Here is a 7,659-nt window from a genome sequence, read left to right as displayed (position 1 = left end):
AAAGTCAAATTCATTTTTCCTTTCATTCTTAAGAAAACCCCCTTTCCCAAGAAGATAAAAATTTTCACCCATGTTCTCTTCTACTATTTGGGAGTCATTGTTTCATTCCTACTTTTAATTCTTTTATCCGTCTAGTTTCTTTTTTCTTTTCATATAAGGCATGAGATAGGGATTCAGCTTTATTATCTTGGTTTCTAGGGCTGCCATAATAATTACCACAAACTTGGGTGGCTTAAGACAGCAGAAGTTTAGTCCCTCACATTTCAGAGACTGGGCCAAGTTCTGTCTGACAGCTCCCTGGAAAGGTCCTTTCTTGCCTCTTACCAGCTTCTGGGGGTTGCTGGCAACACTTGGTGTTCCTTGACTTGTAGATGCATTGTTCTAATCTCTGCCTCTCTTGTCACATTCTTCCCTATGTGTCTCTGTGTCCAAGTCTCTCTTTATAAAAACACTAACCATTGGATTACGGCCCACTCTAATCCAGTAAAACCTCATTTTAATTTGATTAGATCTGCAAATAGGTTATTTCCACATAAGATCACAATCATAATTACGAAGGGTTATGACTTAACATATCTTTTAGGACACACAATTCAACTCATCATCTATTTTCCCCTTATAAATTACTCAGTTGTCCCAACGCTACTTATTAAAACATCCAACTTTTCTGTGCTGATTTCAGATGTCAGATTTGTCATATGCTGATCCTCAGTATTCCTGGGACTGTTCATTGTTTTGTCTTGTATCCATACCACACTGTTTTAATTCTTACAGCTTTGTACTGGGGTTGTTTTACCTTGTGAGCCCCTCCTTAATACTTTGGGTCAGTGTTCACTGCTCATGTTTCTCGCAAATGATTGTTCTTTCAGGTGAGTGGTAGAAATTTTTCCCAAGTTTCCCCCAAGATTTGGAGGTCCTTTTGGGATTTTTATTAACCTGCATTGACTTTGTACAATGTTTAGGAATAACTAGCACTTTCCAAATTTGATGTTCTGCAAGAATGGAGTATTGAATATAGTATTTCTTTATTCAAGTCTTACATCCCTCATTAGAGTTTTATGCTTCCTACAGGTGTATGGCATTTCTTACATTTAGTCCTTGATATTTTGTATTGCTGATGGCAATATAATCTTGCATTATGACTTCTAAATGACGGTATGTAAGAAAACTATTGTTACAGATTGTTTTTCATCCAGCTAACATCTAAACTTTTCTTTTAATGAAGTTTCAGTTGATTGTCTGGTTTTCCCAGAATACAACTGTGTCGTCTATAAATAAGAATCATCTTGCCTTCTTGTTGCCAATAATGTACTTTGTATTTTATTCCCTTGTCTTCAAACTTTGATAAATTGGAATAGTCTGTTTCTCTAGAGCAACATACCTACTAAATTGGTCAAAAGCTGGTGACTGTGGGTAAATCACTTAGCCTCATGGGAGTTGGATTAAATTCTCTCTACCTTTGGCTCTAAGAATCAGTGTTTCCATTTACATTAACTAATAAGGGGATCCTCTTCCTGACACAGTTCTGATTCTTAAACTAATTTTTCCCCTAAATTACTACTGCTTTCCAAAAACTCGTGCCATTGCATCATCATTTCATACCAAGTTAAATTGTCTAAGATTACTGCCTGTGTCACCTTTAGGATACTGGATTTTATGCCTAAGAAGAGTATAAATGGATGACTTAAATCATAAATCCCAGCTTCGTTTGTTCGGTGACTAGTTTATGAGGTGCAGGACTTACTCTACATTCTCCCCTTCTATGCTTCCACATTCTCCCCTTCTATGCCTCTATATTCTGGAGCTTGGACTCTTGGTCACTAGAGTTACCAGCTGGGAATGAATGAACAAACAAAAACACATGTATAATTATTGAACTGTTTTCAAAAATACCCACCTCGTCTCATCTTTACAACACCCCGTGAGGAGGAATTGCTGTCCGCATTTAAGGTGAGATTAAGAGACTTACCCAGTAAGTGGCGGAATGGGGATTCTGCTTCCAGTGCTTTCTCCAGTAGATCTCAGCTGCCGGCTGGTGGTTATGGCATAAATGTGTGGAATTATAGTCAGATGCTAAGAAAAGCTAGACAATTTGCAAAACTAACAAACAAAAAAACAGCTCTTTTTTTTAATGGATTTGTACCTGCTATTTTTTTTGTTTAGATACCATTCGTATGCAAATGGGCATAAATCTGTTTTTTTAATTCATTAATTAATTTAATTTTTGGCAGCGTTGGGTCTTCGTTGCTGTGCGCAGGCTTTCTCTAGTTGCAGCGAGCAGGGGCCACTCTTTGTTGCTGTGTGCGGGCTTCTCATTGCGGTGGCTTCTCTTGTTGCTGAGCAACGGCTCTAGGCGTGCGGGCTTCAGTAGTTGTGGCACGCAGGCTCAGTAGTTGTGGCCCACAGGTTTAGCTGCTCGACCAGGGATTGAACCCATGTCCCCTGCATTGGCAGGAGGATTCTTAACCACTGCACCACCAGGGAAGTCCAAAATCATCTCTTCGGTTTTTTAAGAGTACCAATCTTCACGTTCCATAACAGGGTGCTAAACTCAGTGAACTGATTTTACCTCAACAGTTCCACCTGTGTTATGCCATCTATAGAACTGTTCTTTTCCATCATTTCCAGTGTTGTCGTGCAGGGCTGCATGGAACCAGATATGACTCTCTCCAGATCTGTAGGGATCCTCTGTTCCACATAGCAGGATTCCCACTTGACTCCTGCTGAATGTTTGGGAAACATTACTACAGCTGTCCCCACACACCCAGCCTGCAGGTAGGACTCATGTTTATCAAGTCTCTGTTATAAGCAGATGTTTGGCAAATTTCTCTTACTGATCCCCTAGAGACCTGGTGAGGTGAGTATTACACATTTTTTTCCAAGTGAGGAAACTGGGGCACAGGAAAGCTAAAGTTGTTAGGTAAACTAGAAATCACAGAGATATGCCTTGGGAATATAATAGGAACTCAATGTAAATGAAATTTTGAGGACAGCAGGGCTGAGGCCTTGTGCAGCTAGGGCATGGGGACAGGTGCAGCTCAGAGGCTAAGTCAGCCAAGCGCTGGGATATGGGAGACAGGAGCCCAGCATGACCTTGAGCAGGTCCCTCTGCGGGAGTCTGTCGGGCTGAGGGAAGGACACATCCCTTCCCCCAGGGATTGGGGGAAGGCAGACGGCCTCTGCAGTTATGAAGGTGGAGTCCCTATTTTGGGGAATATGGGATGTTTAAAAGAGTCCAGAGACCCCAGTAATCAAAACTTAGTCAGTGTTCTGGGTTTGTCTGGGCACTTGGGGGAGGGGGATAAAAATGGCATCCTATAGGACTTTGAGCACCAGGATGGGGACCCTGCTGCAAATGAATGAATCTTAGAGAAATGAATTTCAGACTCAAACTCGAGTTTCACTTATCTCCGAAGTCCAGGCTTTATCCACTGTGGTCTGATGTCTCTAGCTTCCTATGTAAACAAAGGGACACTAAACCTTCCACTTGTCTTTGAATATACGTTATTCTTTAACTTTGACAACAGGCACCTACCTCCAGGTACAGCCTTCAGTGAAGCTGTAAATACACTGGAATAAGTTACGATGGTTACTCATGATGCTATAATAAAATAGTACATAAAGTACTTTATGTAAAATAGTACATAAAGGCATTATTTTAAAATAGTACATAAAGGCATTTACATAAAGGTACTTTCCTTACTCTCAGGTTTATGAGGATTAAAAAAAATTTTTTAGAAGCTCAGTGCCCATCTTGTTGTATTGCCTGGATGTTTTACCTTTGCTCATGAATAATAAATGAACACTAATCTGTTTCTCTGCCCTTCAACTCCCAGAAAGCAAAACAATAGGAAAGGGGATTTCCAAATTGCAAATGGTTGCCAAAGTCAGCGTATTTTTCTTCCCTGGGAATCATGAAAACACAACAATGAGAACTGAAGTGAAAAAGCTTCTCCACTTGGAAGGTTTGTTTTTTAATTCTCTCTGTAAAAACCCTTGGGTCAGAAAAAGTAATCTAAATTGCAGAATTGTTAAAGAAATAGATAGAGAAAAAAATTACATTTCAGAGCCAAAGGGAGAGCCTGTGGGATACATTCCAGAGTAAATTCCTAGTGTAAATACTTGTACTGATATAAAATAAAGAATAAAACCAATGAAATAAACATCTGACAAAAGGAGTTTTTTGTAAAAAAAAGAAAAACAGATTAAATAGAAGAAAGATAGAAGAAAGGAATTTTAAAAGGTAGAAGGAGATATGAATGAGACATTAAATTTTTAAAAAGCAGAGTATATAACTAATCATAAAATCTGGTTCCTTGAAAAAATTTTAAAGATACATAACTAGCTAACCTAACTAAAAATAAGAAAACAAGGGAGAAAATATCACTACTTAACGTAGGAAATTATAATAGGGAAACTACAGAAACGGAAATTGCATACATCATAAGGGAATGATTTGCTCAACTCTCCGCAAATACATTTAAAAGCATAAATGAAGTGCACACTCTTCTAAAGAAAATATAATTTGTAGACTTTTCTGAAGAGAATAAGGACCACGTAGCCCTTCATTACCAAGAAGGGATGAAGAAGATGACGTTGGCCCCCTGTGGATGGGCTCTGCTGGCTTGTTCAGTACTGGATGCCTAACCTGGGGCCTGGCACACAGCACATGCTCAGTAAAGATTTGTTTGAGTGAATAAAGAAAGGAATGAATGGTCAAATCTTTCTTTATGGAATCAACATTACAAGTGAAAACAACACATGATTTTATAATAAACCTCATACCCTGAGGGCAGCGAGATCTGACTGCACCCCTCACTGTGTCCCTGCATGCTACGGAGCCTAGTCAGGTTCTCCTAGCCTCTCTGTGTCTCAGTTTCTTCATCTGTAACATCAGGATAATAATACAGACCTCCTGGGCTTGTTGTGATGATTAAGTAAGATAATGTATGAAAATGGGACTTCCCTGGTGGTCCAGTGGGTTAGGCTCCTTGCTCCCAATGCAGGGGGGCCGGGTTCAATCCCTGATCGGGGAACTAGATCCTGCATGCATGCTGCAACTAAGAAGCCCACATGCTGCGACTAAGGATCCCGCATGCCACAACTAAGACCTGGCACAGTCAAAATAAATAAATAAATTCATTCATTAACTTTAAAAACAGATAATGTACGAAAAGAATCCATCATAGTGCCCCACAATTATTAGATATTATTATCAACACTAAAACATCATTAAAATTGCTGTAAGAAATTTTATAAAGATGACATCTTGTAGATAAGCTTAAAATTTTTTTCTTTTGTTATGAAAATTTTCAAATATATACAAAAGTACAGAGTATAATGAACCCCCGTGCACCCAATACCCAGTTTCAATAATTATCAGCTCATGGCTGGTCATCCCCTTCCCCAAACACTTGGATTATTTTGAAGCACATCCCAGACTTTATGTCATGTCATCTATAATACTTCAATATCTATTTCTAAAGCAATAATAATAACCAAAATCCCATATCACACTTAAAAATAAATTAATAATGATTCCTTAATTAGATGAACTGTTGGTCGGCTGGAAGCCACAGGAGAAAAGAAGAGAATCGAGTCGGTCCAAGGCAGAGCTTTAGGTAAGTTCTCTCCAGATCCAACATGATAGAGGCATCCACTGTCACTGTCAAGGCGGTCTCTTTGTGCTGAGGGTCTGATGGCTGAGGGGTAGGGGGGGTGAGATAGAGGGGAGGGGAGGGAATAAGTTTGAAGCCAGCATTTCATGCCTGAAGAAAAGTAAAGCAAGGGTCTCCCATTATCTGTAATTTTCTTACTTCCCAAAGCAAATCTCATTTCATTTGAAACAATTCTGTACAAATTCTTCTGCTTCCAAATTGATGAGATTTTAGAATTGAATTGTATCTTTTCATTACCTTGAGTCACAGTTGGTAGTGTGGCTTTTATGCAGACTCTGATATCACACAGTGAGCTCATTTAAGGGTGACAAGACTAGTTTAGTTTCTGAAATTTTTTTTAAAGATTTTTTGATGTTGACCATTGTTTAAACTATTTATTGAATTTTGTTACAATATTGCTTCTGTTTTATGTTTTGTTTTTTTGGCCCCGAGACATGTGGGATCCTAGCTCGCTGAGCAGGGGTTGAAGCCTCACCCCGTGCATTGGAAGGTGAAGTCCTAACCACTGAATCACCAGGGAAGTCCCTGGTTTCTGAAATTTAACATAGCACAGAAGCTCACACATCTCTGAGAGAATTCAGTTCTTAGAATATTTGAGGCTCTGCTCTCTTTCCCCTATTTCCCCTTATTTGTTCTACAATATCAGGAACCCAGTGGAAACCCCAATTTCCTTCTCTGCTGCTACTTATTAAACCTTAAATTAAGATATTTTCTTTTTTTCTTAACTGGAATTTGAAGCAATTTGGTTGCTCCAAAACATAAGCTATTGGCATTAAAGATATTGAACATCGATAGTTCAAACCCAGATTTCTATTCCCCATTTAAAACCAAGGTGAATGAAAAGTCTAGAGTTCAGTGGCTAACATGAGCAAGGAGATGAAGGACGATGCTGAGGAGGTAGGAGACAAGGAGTCCCCAGAAGGGGCAAAGGGCACCTAAGATAGGCTGCTTGTTTCTTCTTTGAAAGCCTAAGCCAGCTTAGAAGCAATGGAAACTTCACCTGGAGGAGATAAGGAGTTTGGATTCAGAAGTCTGACCCAGCACAACGGCACTGGGAAACACCCTCCATCCTGCTGGGGAAGTATGCCTACTTCCCCCTTTAGAAGTCTGGTTTGGGTAGGTAGGGCAATGTCTATTTTATTTGCTGCTGCATCCTTGCTGCTGAGAACAATGCCTAGCACGTGGTAGGGCGGCAAATATATGTTCTTGACTTAATTAATTAATTAATTAATACTTAAATAATTATCGATTAATTAGTACTGCTCAGCAGCCTTCACTATTCCTTACTAAAGGGGCTATTCTACCAAGAACTTGAAAGTTTGACTACCCAAGAGGGAAAAGAAACCAACATATATTTCTTCTTTGGACCCAAAAAGCCCCTTTAAAACAATCTTTATGACTTTCTTGTGCTTTAATGTATAATTTTAGTGACTCTAAAATCATGTGGTAAAAAAAATTCTTTTGGTAATAGAACTGATGTAGTGAATCATGGGCAAAGAACAGATGACCTAGTTTGATTAGATAAGAAGATAGGACAAAGATTTAATGTAGTTCAAAATGAACATTGCCCCCGCATTCATCCTTTTAAGGGATTACTTGGTTTGACGGGCTCAAAATCTTTATCAGCTAGGTTGCTGGAAACCGAGGGCAGGAATGGAAAAGGAAGAAGCATGAGCTGAGTGGGGCCCATTGACCGGGGCGGCTGTGGAGTGTGGGAGGGAGCCCTGCAGAGAGGCTGAGGGGGCAGAGGGTATGAGGTCTACACCAGGGAGGTTATTCGAGGAGCTTCCATGAAAGCAAGAAAAGGAAGAATCAACCAGAGACCCCACCTGCTTGAACCGCTGCCAGGGGCCCTGATCATTGCAACTGCCAAGCCCTTTACTCAGAATCACCCTGGCAGCCCCTCTGCCCTCTCTGCCAGAATCCCCGAAGGCCTCCTTCACTCACCTGCGAGCATCTTGCATAATTCCTCACCCTACCT

The sequence above is a fragment of the Globicephala melas genome, chromosome 14 (assembly GCF_963455315.2).
Source record: "Globicephala melas chromosome 14, mGloMel1.2, whole genome shotgun sequence".
Lineage (NCBI taxonomy): Eukaryota > Metazoa > Chordata > Mammalia > Artiodactyla > Delphinidae > Globicephala > Globicephala melas.
Note: the sequence above shows the minus strand (reverse complement) of the source record.